We start from the raw sequence: 13,270 nt of genomic DNA, 5'->3' as shown, positions 1-13,270 counted from the left end.
TTTCTGAAAAATTGTATCCCTCATCTAAAAGGGAAGCCAGAGCACAAGCAACAGCATATCCAATGACACCTGACTCAAACTGTATATTGCTGTTCTTTGCTGTAATCCCCAGTTTTGACCTCACACTGTCTAGGAATGAGTGGTCACATAGCATTTCTGTTATCTCAGTTGTGAACCTTTTCTCACCGGCATGATAGATTTCATAGTTCATTTTCTGTCCAGGTGGTACTGCTCACTGGGAACTGAGATAAGAAATATGTTCAAATCCAATTATTTGATTATGATCTAATTACACACAAACCAAAATATAAAACAGGATCACATAATTTTGCAAAACAATCATAATATAACTGGATTGTTTCCAGTTGCATCAACTTAAAAAAAATAGCTATATCAACAACAATTTTAAGCTAGTTTATTAAAAAAGTTATTAAAATATATAAAGGTCATGACTATACCAAGCATAAATAGTGCATTGATTAGGCCAGTGTTAAATATTAGACTCAGGAATGTGTTTACTATTTGATGTTGTAGGGCTTGATCCTGAAAGATGCTGACTACACGTAATTCCCATTTATTTCACTGAGAGTTATGAGTGCTCAACATTTCTGGTCCTTTCATTTATTTGTACAAGTTCAAAACATACCTGAATTCTGTGCCTCTTGGCCTGAATGAGAGCATAATCAAGACCAGGCTGGTGATGTGACAATTTCAGAGTCTGATTAGCAATACTAACAGGAGTTTCTTTTTTTTTTTTTTTTTTTTTTTTGCCCCTTATGGAAAGCAGAGCAGCAATTTTTGCTGCATACTACTACATTTCTCTCTTTCTAAAAAAGTTTGTATGTAAATAAAATGCTTTTGAAAGGTGCCAGACTGAAAGCACTGAAAACCCAATTCCTCCGCTTATTCATGGAACAGATACAGCACAGGCAGAAACAATGGAAACTTTCCACACACGGCCCCACCACCATACCTAAATCCTGACCAGTGTCTATTTGGTTGAAAATGGCAACAATGGTGCTAACTGTGAATGTCCAGGAGCTAAATTTATCACACGTAGTTGTTTGCTGACCTATCAGTGGGTTACAAGTTTAGGTCACAACTTACCTAGGCTAGATTTTTACCAGTAACTGTAAAAGTGAGAGGCTCCATCTCCACTATGGTATAGCTCTATTGTAAACAAATGTGTTAGTTACATATGGTTATTTAATACATCCAGTTTTTAGAATGGTGTACAATTCAGTTGTTTATAAACCAAGAACCCCCTGGAATGAACAGAATCACAATGGGGCAAAATGGGAGTAATGCAGTGGTGAATTAAGCCTCAAATGGTTGAAAGGTTTAGTGATACAGGTTATTTTCTTAAGGTTACATGATTCCAGTTGCATGAATAAGTGAAGCAGTATTTAGTGCCATAAGTTAAAGGACTGTGACCTTGCACTAAAACTCTACCCATTTGTACTCACCTCAATGCAAAGAAAAAGTTGGAGGCAAGACAGAATTCCTGAAACTTAGCCAGTGCAGTGATATCTGTGAGACTGCTGCAGCTGGAGTATCCTAAATCCATCCTTAGCTTTGCTATAAGTTATTTTGGTGGTCGTTTTGGATCCAAGCTGTGATGAATGAAGGGGGTGGGGGGGTTCCCTTTTATGGACACCCAGCCAGCCAGTTAGCTATGAGTCCCTGCTGGTGGCAGGCCTCTGCTTGCTTTACTTGTAAAGGGTTAACAAAGTCCCCCAGGAAAAGGAAAGAAAGTGGACACCTGACCAAAAGAACCAATGGGAAGGCTAGAACTTTTTAAAATGGGGGAAAAACTTCCCCTTTGTGCCTGTTGTTCTCCGGGAAAGAGGAGAACAGGGAGCAGTTATGCTGTGAAAAGCTTTAAGCCAGGTATGATCATAGATCATCAGATCATACCTAGAACTACTGATTTGAAACCCCCAAATGTGTAAGTAGATCAAGAATGTTTAGAAAGATGCAATTAGGTTTATTTCTGTTTATTTCTTATGGCTAGTGTACTCCTCTTTGCTAACTTCAGATGCTTCTATTTGCTTGTAACCTTTAAGCTGAACCCTCAAGAAAGCCATTGTGGGTGCTTAATTTTTGGAATTGCTCTTTTAAAATCTAGCAAATGCCTAAGTTCCAGTTTTATTTTCTTTCTTTTTGTTTTTAATAAAATTTACCTTTAAGAACAGGATTGGATTTTTGGTGTTCTAAGAGTTTTGTGCATATGTTGATTAATTAGCTGGTGGCAACTGCTAATTTTCTTTGTTTTCTTTCTCAGCTCTTCCCCAGAGTGGGGGTGAAAGGGCTTGAGGGTACCTTATAGGAAGGAATTCCCAAGTATATCTTCCTGAGTTCCAAAAATGAGTTTTGCATTTGGGCGGTGGCAACATTTACCAAGACAGTGTCAGAGAAAAGCTGTAACCTTCAGATTTTAATACAAGCCTGGAGTAGCCAGTATTAATTTTTAAAAATCCTTGCAGCCCCTACCTTCTGCACTCGAAGTGCCCGAGTGGGGAATCAGCCTTGACACAAGCTAACTCAGGATCAGAGCTTAGAGCCACCTTCCACCCGCACTCCTCATCTGAGCCATATGTAATCTCAGAGCATCTGAAGACCAGTCTCACTGTGTCCATTTTCATTATTCTGCATAGAACTAATGGATTTCATCGGATACCATGGGCTGCTGCAGAACGGCATGCCTAAGACGCCTGTCTCTAGCGTTTGAGGAGGGCCGTCAGTTTTCAAACATTGTGATCAGAGTTGTCTCGCTACCATGCTGATCCTTAGCTTCTTACCACAAAAGGCAATCTTTAGACATCAGTCCCCAAAAGGAAGGAATTTCTTTCTCTGGGGTAGGGTTACCTAATTTGTTGTCTATGTAAGCAAGCTAGCCAGTTATTTTAAAAGAGCTTTCATTTTATTCTCAAAGAATTGCTGCAAACTCCACTCCACTAACTACTGCCCTGTCAATCACAGCACACTTTGAAAGCTGGTTGGCTGACTAGATGTTGCTCCTTCCTAATAAAGCCAAGCCAAGCCATGCTGTATTCCCTCCCATCCAGGGTGATTCAGCATGGAATGTATCAATTTCCTTTCCAACACTCTCACCACATATCACTGCCCCTAGTACCTTTGTTAGTATGTATTGCGCAGCACACATCTAAATATTGTCTTGTGACCCTGATTAGCTGATCCAAACTTTACCTGTGTTTAATGCACATAGAATTCAGCATTCAATAGCTATAGCTTTAATCTCTTCATTCTTTTCCTGCCACACACTAATCTGCAAGTGTGACAAGTTACTCAGGTTGTTTATCATCCCTTGTTTTCATCACAAAAACACTATGTAATGGCAGAGGGAAGAGGGAAGTAAGGAGGAAAGTGGGAGCATGTGTATTCTAACACAGGTTTTCTCAAATAGGGGTCGCCACTTGTGTAGGAAAAGCCCCTGGTGGGCGGAGCCGGAGTGTTTACCTGCTCCGTCCGCAGGTCCAGCTGATCGCGGCTCCCACTGGCCGTCGATCACTGCTCTGGGCCAATGGGAGCTGCTGGAAGTGGTGGCCAGTAAGTCCCTCGGCCCGCACTGCCTCCAGCAGCTCCCATTGGCCTGGAGCAGCGATCTGTGGCCAGTAGGAGCCGCGATTGGCTGAACCTGCGGACGGGGCAGGTAAACACATCGGCCTGGCCCACCAGGGAAGCAGTGAGTCTAGCTTATTCCCCAAGATCCTGGTCTTCTTAGGAACTGCAGACAACCCCTGTGCTGTAACTGGGGAATTATAGAACCCTCAGGTAATACTCTGGGGATTAGAGCATAATTATATATAGAGAGGTGACTGCTCCCTTTTTATTCCACCACATCACTCTAATACATTTGGTCTATTAGCCATGCAAACCATTTTGCTAATATATGAGTAATAAAGGAGGTTTGTTTTTTTCCCTACAATCTATATAATATTAAAGACAACTTTCAAGTTGCCCCCCCCGCCGCAACAACTATAAAGATCACTATAAAGTGGATGACTAAAGAAGTGTTTAATAAAACATCCAGGCAAAAGACTAGAATAGTGCAAATACCACTCCAAATCCATCTTGCAACAGCACACGTTTCTTACAGGACTATTCCACCACAGTAAGGAAGCAAACAGAATTTTTTCTTTCTCCTTCACTATGACAGCTACAAAAAATGTAATGCAGCAGAGCTACTATCAATAGTAAATGAAGTTGGATTGCAATAAACCTGGATGTTATAATCCAAACATCAACAATTATGAAGAGTTGTCATCCTAATTCACAAAAAAGGTAGAACGAGGGTGGGATGAACGTGTTGAGAAATAAAACTCTATATTGGATTAGACGGTATTAGCCCCCGTTTGACTGAATTTGGTCCTGTAGCACACAGTGATGTGACAGAAGCCACAAAACATTTTAGAGCCAATACCAGCAAAATAGATCCATGCATATTCTGGTTAGTGAAAGATAGTTATAAACAGTTGTTCCCATTGCTAATGGAAATCCTTCAGAGAAGTAAACCTCCCAAAAGTGGACGCAACACAGAAGATACATCTTAACATGAATGTGGTGCCAGCATCTTCAGTAGTCTGAACCATCAGGAGCAGCTCCTCACTGATAGTCTGTACCCTTCACTAGTGCAGTTGTACCCTTCACTAGTGCAGTTCACTTTTGATGCCTCTTCAAGGCAAAGTTCCATCTGCAAAGCCAATCAATCAGCACTCAGCTACAACTAAAAGGACTCTTCTATATTCCATGAGTTACACTCCTCTGAGACTATGCAGCTTAATAGATTCCAGAACTCATCAAATGAGAGATGGATATAAAGTGTTCTTATTCAAGTGGCCTCATTTGTTCAATGAGAGATTAAAGAAGATGAGGGCAAATATGCTGCGAAGCCCCACCTATTTGCTAGAGCTTTCCAACCATAACCAAAATGGATTAGAAAACAACAGCAACAAAAAACATTAAGCAGAACTTGCTAGAAGCTAGGAAAAGTGAAGAGTAAAATCATCTAAGAATACAATGATGGGCATTGCCATTATAGAACTAATTTATATGTTCAGAATTTAGAGCATGATCCAAATGGCCGTTGAAGACAATGTGAGTCTTTGTACTGGATCAGACCCTAGATTCTATAGTAATAGACACTATAGAAAGCTGGTAAGATTATATAGATATATTATATAGACCAGGGATCGGCAACCTTTGGCACGCAGCCCACCAGGATAAGCTCCTTGGCAGGCTGGCTGATTTGTTTACCTGCCATGTCCGCAGGTTCGGGCGATCACGACTCCCACTGGCCACGGTTCGCTGCTCCAGGCCAATGGAGGCTGTGAGAAGCAGCATGGGCCAAGAGTTGTGCTGGCTGCGGCTTCCCGCAGCCCCCATTAGCTTGGAGCGGCGAATCACAGTGGGAGCCGCTATTGGCCGAACTTGCAGACTTGACAGGTAAACAAACCGGCCCAGCCTGCCAGGGGGCTTACCCTGGCGGGATGCCAACTCTGCCCACATGTCTACACCAGCGACACCATCACAGGACCTAACCAGATCAGCCACACCATCACCGGTTCATTCACCTGCATGTCAACCAATGTAATATGCAGGTGAATGAACCGGTGATGGTGTGTGCCAGCAATGCCCCTCTGCTATGTACATCGGCCAAACTGGACAGTCGCAACGGAAAAGGATAAACGGACACAAATCAGATATTAGGAATGGCAATATACAAAAACCTGTAGGAGAACACTTCAACCTCCCTGGCCACACTATAGCAGATGTTAAGGTGGCCATCCTGCAGCAAAAAAACTTCAGGACCAGACTTCAAAGAGAAACTGCTGAGCTTCAGTTCATCTGCAAATTTGAGACCATCAGCTCAGGATTAAACAAAGATTGTGAATTACTTGCCAATTACAAAACCAGTTTCTCCTCCCTTGGCCTTTACACCTCAACTGCTAGAACAGGGCCTCATCCTCCCTGATTGAACTACCTCATTATCTCTAGCTTGCCTGCATATATATACCTGCCCCTGGAAATTTCCACTACATGCATCTGACGAAGTGGATATTCACCCACGAAAGCTCATGCTCCAAAACGTCTGTTAGTCTATAAGGTGCCACAGGATTCTTTGCTGCTTTTACAGATCCAGACTAACACGGCTACCCCTCTGATGCTGAAGGTTGCCGATCTCTGATATGGACACTTTTATGCCAACGTCAGCACCCCCTCTTTTGACTTAAAGAAATCATGGTTAATGTGTATACCTGCTGTAAAATTCAAAGAACCAGAGGTTACTAGGAGTACATTATACTACCAAGCAAGTATTCTGGAGCTACAGTACAGATAATAAAACTTCATTCAGAAACTTTTTTAAATATAATGTCAGTAACATCAAATATATTTTAAAATGCTTCCTCTAGACACCAGGTCAGAAGAATTCTTCTCAAGCGATTTTGGTGAAGTAAAATTATCTGTCTACTTAAAGTGTCAATTATAATATGTTCAAACACCAAGTGTGTGTTGCATTAAAAATTAAATGGTTGAACAAGAGAAAAGCTTAAATGTTCCTGACATCTATTCTTAAACTATAATGCTAATAGAAATTCAACCTGCACCTACAAGTCAGAAAATCTTGATTACTTAGGGGCATATCTGTAGCTGGTGTAAATTGCCATGGCTAAGGAAAGTAAAAAAGGAGGCTAGAGACAAAAAAGACATCCTTGAGAAACTGGAAGTTAAATCCTACTGTGAAAAATAAGAAGGAACATACACTCTGGCAGTCAAGTGTAAAAGTACAATTAGATTGTTCATGGCTTTTCAACCCCCACATCGCATGCTCCATAGTAGAGCCAAACACAATTCTTGGATTCAAGGGAACACAGGGAGTGATTTCTTGGTCAATTTCTGGCATCAACCAAAGGAGACAAGGAGGGAGCAAGCTGGTAGGACTATAGGGCCTGGCTTACACACTTATTTTTTGAAGGGAGCCAGATACACTACTCCTGAAGTTAGTATAGCTGCACATACCCCCTGCACACCAGGTAGGAGTTCTGAACAATTCTTATCCAAGCTTGCCTTTGAGTAGCACAGCACCATACAACCCCTGTCTAGGCCCCAGGTCAGCAAGGTATTTTAAATATGGTCCCAGTTCAACAAAACACATAAACACGTGCTAAAGTGATTTGCTGAATTGAGGCCTATGAACTGGATAGAGACCCAACTGATGTAAATGGTAGTGTTTCTGCTGATTTCTATGGACTTCAAATCAGACTCTAAGCATTTTATCTTTAAGTTCTTGAGTAGTTTCATTAAATCAATGGGATTACTCACATGCTTACATTTATGCATGCACTTAAGTACCTTTCTGAACTGAAGCCTTAATGACACAATCTAGTGTATAATGTTTACCCCTTCTGTTTATGGTAATAATATCAGTTGTAGTCAATTGATCTAGCATTTTTCTACAGTTTTCGAGTCTTTCCTGTATATTACACATTAAATAAATGATCTGGATGTTGCTGTCATATAGTTGCTAAACACTAAGAGACCTATTTTCCTGTAATACTTGTATGCAGCCTCATAAGAATTTAAAAAGCTCTTGAAAGCTTTTTGTTGCATGTTAACACCAAAACATATTTTTCATTTAGTTGCTCTAGTAGGATTCAGTCTAGGATTATTAAAACTACAGTGGAACGTCAGTGCTAACGAACTGACTGACGAACCACGCATATCATTTGGAACCAGAAGTATGGAATTAGACAGCAGCACACACACACACAACCTTCTAACAAAAACACAAACAAAAACAAAACAAAACAACCCACAAATACAATGCTGTGTTAAATGTAAACTACAAAATATAACCAGGGAAAGTTTAAAAAGAAAGGTTTGACAAGGGAAGGAAACTGTTTCTGTGCTTGTTTCATTTAAATTAAGGCAGTTAAAAGCAGCATTTTTCTTCTGCATTGTAAAACTTCAAAGCTGTATTAAGTCAACGGCCACCTGTAAAATTTTGAAAGAGCAACCATAATGTTTTGTTCAAAGTTATGAACAACCTCCATTCCTCAGGTGATCACAATGCTGAGGTTCTTCTGTAAGCGTATATGCAACATGAAAATCACATGAGATAGATTGCAGTGAACCAGCCAGTTTTAGACATGCTGTAATTTCTCAGCCTACGTGTATTATTTTGGTTATAGTAGCAGCGTCTTACCTGATTTTATAAACAATATCCACTATACACCTGTGTCAGTCTTGCAGACATAAGCTAAAACGTTTAGAAATGTGGGTATGACAATTTTATTTTACCTTTGCCTCATTTATGCAATTCGACGTGATGCAAAACTTTACTGCAGCTTTAATGTAGGTAATAGCAGAAGACTAACATTAAAAATGGCTGGAAATCATGTCTGAGATCCTTTTATGTCCTATGCACCTCTAAACTGCCAAGCAATAAAGGTTTAATCCAAGATCAAACAAGTTTGATTAGTTCTATGAGAAAATGAGATGTGCTAATTTATGTTCCTATAAGTCACGACAAAATTTTATGCAGAGCAGCTTCTTTATTTTGATGACTAACACAATAATTAACCACGTTGTATAGAAAATAAGGTCATCTACATAAGTGTGCCAAAAAGTGATGACTGTCTGACCTGCTAATTAGTGGTCGTGACTTCTAATATTCATTTTCATGTGAGTAAAATCCTTTCAACACTGTTTCATTTGCTTTATTGAGCAACTATTCTTTTCCCAAACATCGCTTGACATTTCACCTTAGACATGAATGAGTTCATTTTCACCTCATATAAAACATACATAGAAGTACTAATGTAGTGAAATAAGCCTGCAACAATGATACTGTCTGAAAACTGTCTTAAAACAAACTGGAGCACAATTTAAATGTGAATAAAAACTGAATTAAAAGTTCTTGCTCTATCTTCTTGTGAAGGTTACTTAACTGATTCTTCTTTATCATTCTTTACTTCAACAAGTTACTTCCATTGATGTAAATGGGAGTTGGACAAGGCCCTTGAACTCTCATTTTCAGTTTTTCTCACATGTAGAATGGGGATGACACCTACCTATTTTAAATAGTTATTTTGAGAATTGAAGAGTCAATATCTGAATGTGTTTGGGTCAGTTCCAAGAGTTATCAATAACTTATGCCACTATCTGGACTAGGGATTGGCAACCTTTGGCATGTGGCTTGCTAAGGTAAGCACCCGGCTGGCCAGGCCAGTTTGTTTACCTGCTGTGTCTGCAGGCTCAGTCTATCCTGGCTCCCACTGCTGTTTATTATAAATATAAATGTGATCAATAAGATATAAAGATATAGATAATCATTCATAATGTTTAACAAAAGTAAAATCTAACAAAGTATTTGTTGTTTATTAAAGAAAGTGACACATTCAAATGTTATGTTAAAAAGCTAAAATTAAGTGCACATATTTAAATTGAACCAACCAAAGTGTTATAAGACCATAAGGCATGATTATCTGTATAACTGGCAACTGGACAGAGAGTTTCATATATGAAGCTATCATACTAACATTATCACAACAGTATAGGGAATAATCAAGTGCTGCATCTCTCATTAATTGTTATCTACTATTGGTGATTGACCAAACAGATGAGTCAAATGATTTTATATTCTGCATGATGAACTAGTAACTAGGACAGAAACATCCAGCAGTGTGAAGAAAACTTTACATAAAGACTCTGTTCTCAGTTTCTGCAGTGAACTGTAAGGGCTGATGGAAAGAGCATGGAGTTGTTCAAAGTTGGCCAAAGATCCACAGCACCATGGAAAGCAATTTGTGGAAGCAGGTTGATGACCATACCTAAAACAGCAGGTGTTCAACTTGTGGCTCAACATGTTTTAGAGAAACTGGAATGGCACAAGATGGTTCGCACAGAGATACTTGAATTTTGCAGATACAGTTGCAAAAACTCCATAGAGAAGGTGCCGCATTTTCTCATTGGCTCATGAGAAGGAAGACAACTTGTATACTAGCTGGACATATCAAATCTTAATCAGAGGAATGGGTCACTTCTCATTGGCCCATATCAACTTTGTCAAGACAAAGCAGGTCAAGCCACCCTGCAGAAAATGTGTAAAGTGCCCAGTGCTGCTCAACATTTTGCCTCTTGAAGCCAAAACTTCTGGACAAGAGACTGTGAGCACGGCCATCATCAGCTGGCAGTGAGAAGAGCCCTTGCTTGGTAACAAAGTCTTGTCACTGACAAATTTCCTATTAACTCTGTCTTTGAAAGTCCTATCTAGGAAGATTGCTGCAAAATCCATAAAGAGGATGGAATACAGCTGTCATAACACCTTCAATGAATCACCTCCATCTGTATTAAGAAACCAGTCATTGCACCTGTGAAGCTGAGTAGGAGAATCCACATTCATACTAGTTCCAACTGATGAGTACGAAATGAATTTTACCTATGCATTGTTTATCCAAGTGATGACTTGTTTATGTTAAGCAAAATCCTTCTCAGTAAGCAGGTACCTGAGTTAAAACCCTCTGAATGACTCAGATGTATGATGTACGCTTGTATTTCACTAACAAGTGTAATCTTAATTATCTAGAAGCTACACTACCAATAAGAAATCGAGAAGATTGAGACTAGTGAAACAACTAAGATTAGAACTATTTGTAAGAGGATACTGTGCTTTCGTACTACAAATGTTAGCCATGCAACATCCTTAGTGTTTCCAAAAAACAAAACAAAAAATAACCTCCCCATCATGAGCAAAAATAAAAATAAAAATAATAAAACACTAAGCCTAGAAATCACCAAAATTTTATCAAGTGAATTGTCAACTTTTTACAAGAATAGAAAGAAGTTTTGAATTACCCCCTAACCTGAAGATTTTACAATTAATTGAACCTTTGGTTAGAGTGGGAAAAGAACTTATAGTACTTGTTAGGTTCCAGAGACACTGGTGTAACTTTTACCTACTTGTTTTGTTTTTGGTTTAATGCAGGGATCGGCAACATGGCTCACCAGGGTAAATGCCCTGGTGGGGCAGGCCAGTTTGTTTACCTGCTGTGTCAGCAGGTTTAGCCGATCATGGCTCCAATTGGCCGCAGTTTGCCGCTCCAGGCCAATGGGGGCTGCGGGAAGCGGCGACCAGCACATCCTTCAGCCTGCGCTGCTTCCCAGAGCCCCCATTGGCCTGGAGCAGTGAACCGCGGCCAGTGGGAGCTGTTATCACCCAAACCTGTGGACTCAGCAGGTAAAGAAACCGGCCCGGCCTGCCAGGGGGCTTACCCTGGTGTGCCAAAGGTTGCCAATGCCTGGTTTAATGTGTGATTGACTTGTACATATATAACCAGAAATGCTTAGAAATGAGTGTTGCCTAAGCACGGTCATTTTGAACTGAATTGATATTATTTGATTATTAAATAATGTTTCAATTCAACCGAAACATGCCTACAGTGCAATTAGGCATTATATTAACAGATAAGCTTGACTGGAGATAAATAAGGATCTATGTGTAAGGATCCATTTTGATATAATAATCACCTGCCAAGACTAGTATAGAACTTGCATAGAAGTTTGCCTTTGTAACAAGATTGCTACAGATCTTTAATTAATTGAATTGATGTATGTCCTGAACATTGTAACATCCCATGCTAAATTCAACTTTTGCCTTTCTGAACACAATCTTTATTTTGTTTCCTGTGATTTCTTGTTTGCTTTTAAAGCTGTTCTGTCTGTATAACAAATGTATAACAATTCTCCATAATTTACTTTAAATAAGGAACACACCTCAAAGGAACAATGAGAAAGCTAATAGAGGTAAACATATTGAATTAGTAAACCTGTGTTTGTATTACATCTTTCTTACACTGTTTTCTGTGTCATCCAGCCCTTAACAGTCAAACAGGCACTTAATTATTGAACTGAGATATAGAAAACCATTAACTGTATTAAAATACTACAATCCACTAAATGCATTTCTTTATAAAGAACTAATCCATTCAGAAAAAACATGAAAGTGGAAGCTACCATATGACATATGTTATTTAGGGTTCGCTGACATCAAAGTTTGACACCATTATGAGAAGTTGAGTTGCATGCTTTTCACAGCCACTCAAAGAGAGAGAGTTTTAAAATGTTATTTCTCTTTAGGAAATGTCCACACTGGCATCAATCAGGGCATGATTTACTGCTTCTTTCAAGACCAGTGCTCAAAGTCAATATTTTAAAAAATATATAAATCTATTCTAGTATTTACTTTGGCTTCAATTATGGCTTTGCCATAAGCCCAGAAAAAGATGCAGAAAGATATTAGCTTCCACCATTAGGAAAGGGAGTGCGAAAACTGTGCCAGACCTAAACCCAGTATAACTACATGTGACACAACGAGGAGGCAGAATGAAAGCTTCAACCAGACTTCCCATTACTGTGTGTGAGAGAGAGACATGGTGACTCTGTGAAACCAGAGTCTTATCTTGTGAGGTTACCAGCAATGGGGGTAGCAGGCACACTTTGTGCCTTCTTCTGCACCACAGCAGGGAGGCCACCATTTGGCCTTCTAGAGTATGATTTCACTACAGGGATTATACCAGCATCATTATGTTGGCAGATCCCACAAGGTAGATGCAGCCTACATCAATGGAAGGGATTTTACTGTTGACGTCTAGGATGATGGAAGCATTCTTCTGTCAATCTAGCTGTCTCTACACTGGGGGTTAGTTTGGCATAGCTATGTCATGTAGAGATGTCAGTTTTTCACACCCTGGAGTGACATAGCTATATCAATCTAAATTAAGTGTAGACCAGGCCTCAGCTGTAGCTTCGTTTATACATCATTAATTCTTATGTTCACAGATGTTTCACTTTGAATCATAGAAAATACTGCAATGTTGTTCCATTTTCTATTTCTCCCTCTGAGAAACACACACACACCCCATTTTATATGGTTATTTATTATTTTCATCCTTCTCAGCTATTTTAGTTTGTAGCATGTGCATATGTTCTGTATGTAGCTATTTCACTTCACACTGTTATTTCTTCCTTTCATCTTCACTCTTCTTTATCTTTTTTTTCTCTGCAATGCATGATCATTTATTATTTAAATCTTCTGGTTAATTTCCTATTTTCATCTTTCATTTCATTGTGGTTGCTGTACCACATTCTTATGTCACTCTCAAAGCTTACCAATTATTATATTTAGGCTTGGAAGGGTTAGATTTATCAGTAAATGTTGATAAATATATAAATATAAATTTTGCTGTAT

The sequence above is a fragment of the Gopherus flavomarginatus genome, chromosome 1 (genome assembly GCF_025201925.1).
Source record: "Gopherus flavomarginatus isolate rGopFla2 chromosome 1, rGopFla2.mat.asm, whole genome shotgun sequence".
NCBI classification, from domain to species: Eukaryota; Metazoa; Chordata; order Testudines; family Testudinidae; genus Gopherus; species Gopherus flavomarginatus.
The sequence above is the reverse complement of the archived record's forward strand: the minus strand, read 5'-3'. Positions refer to the sequence as shown.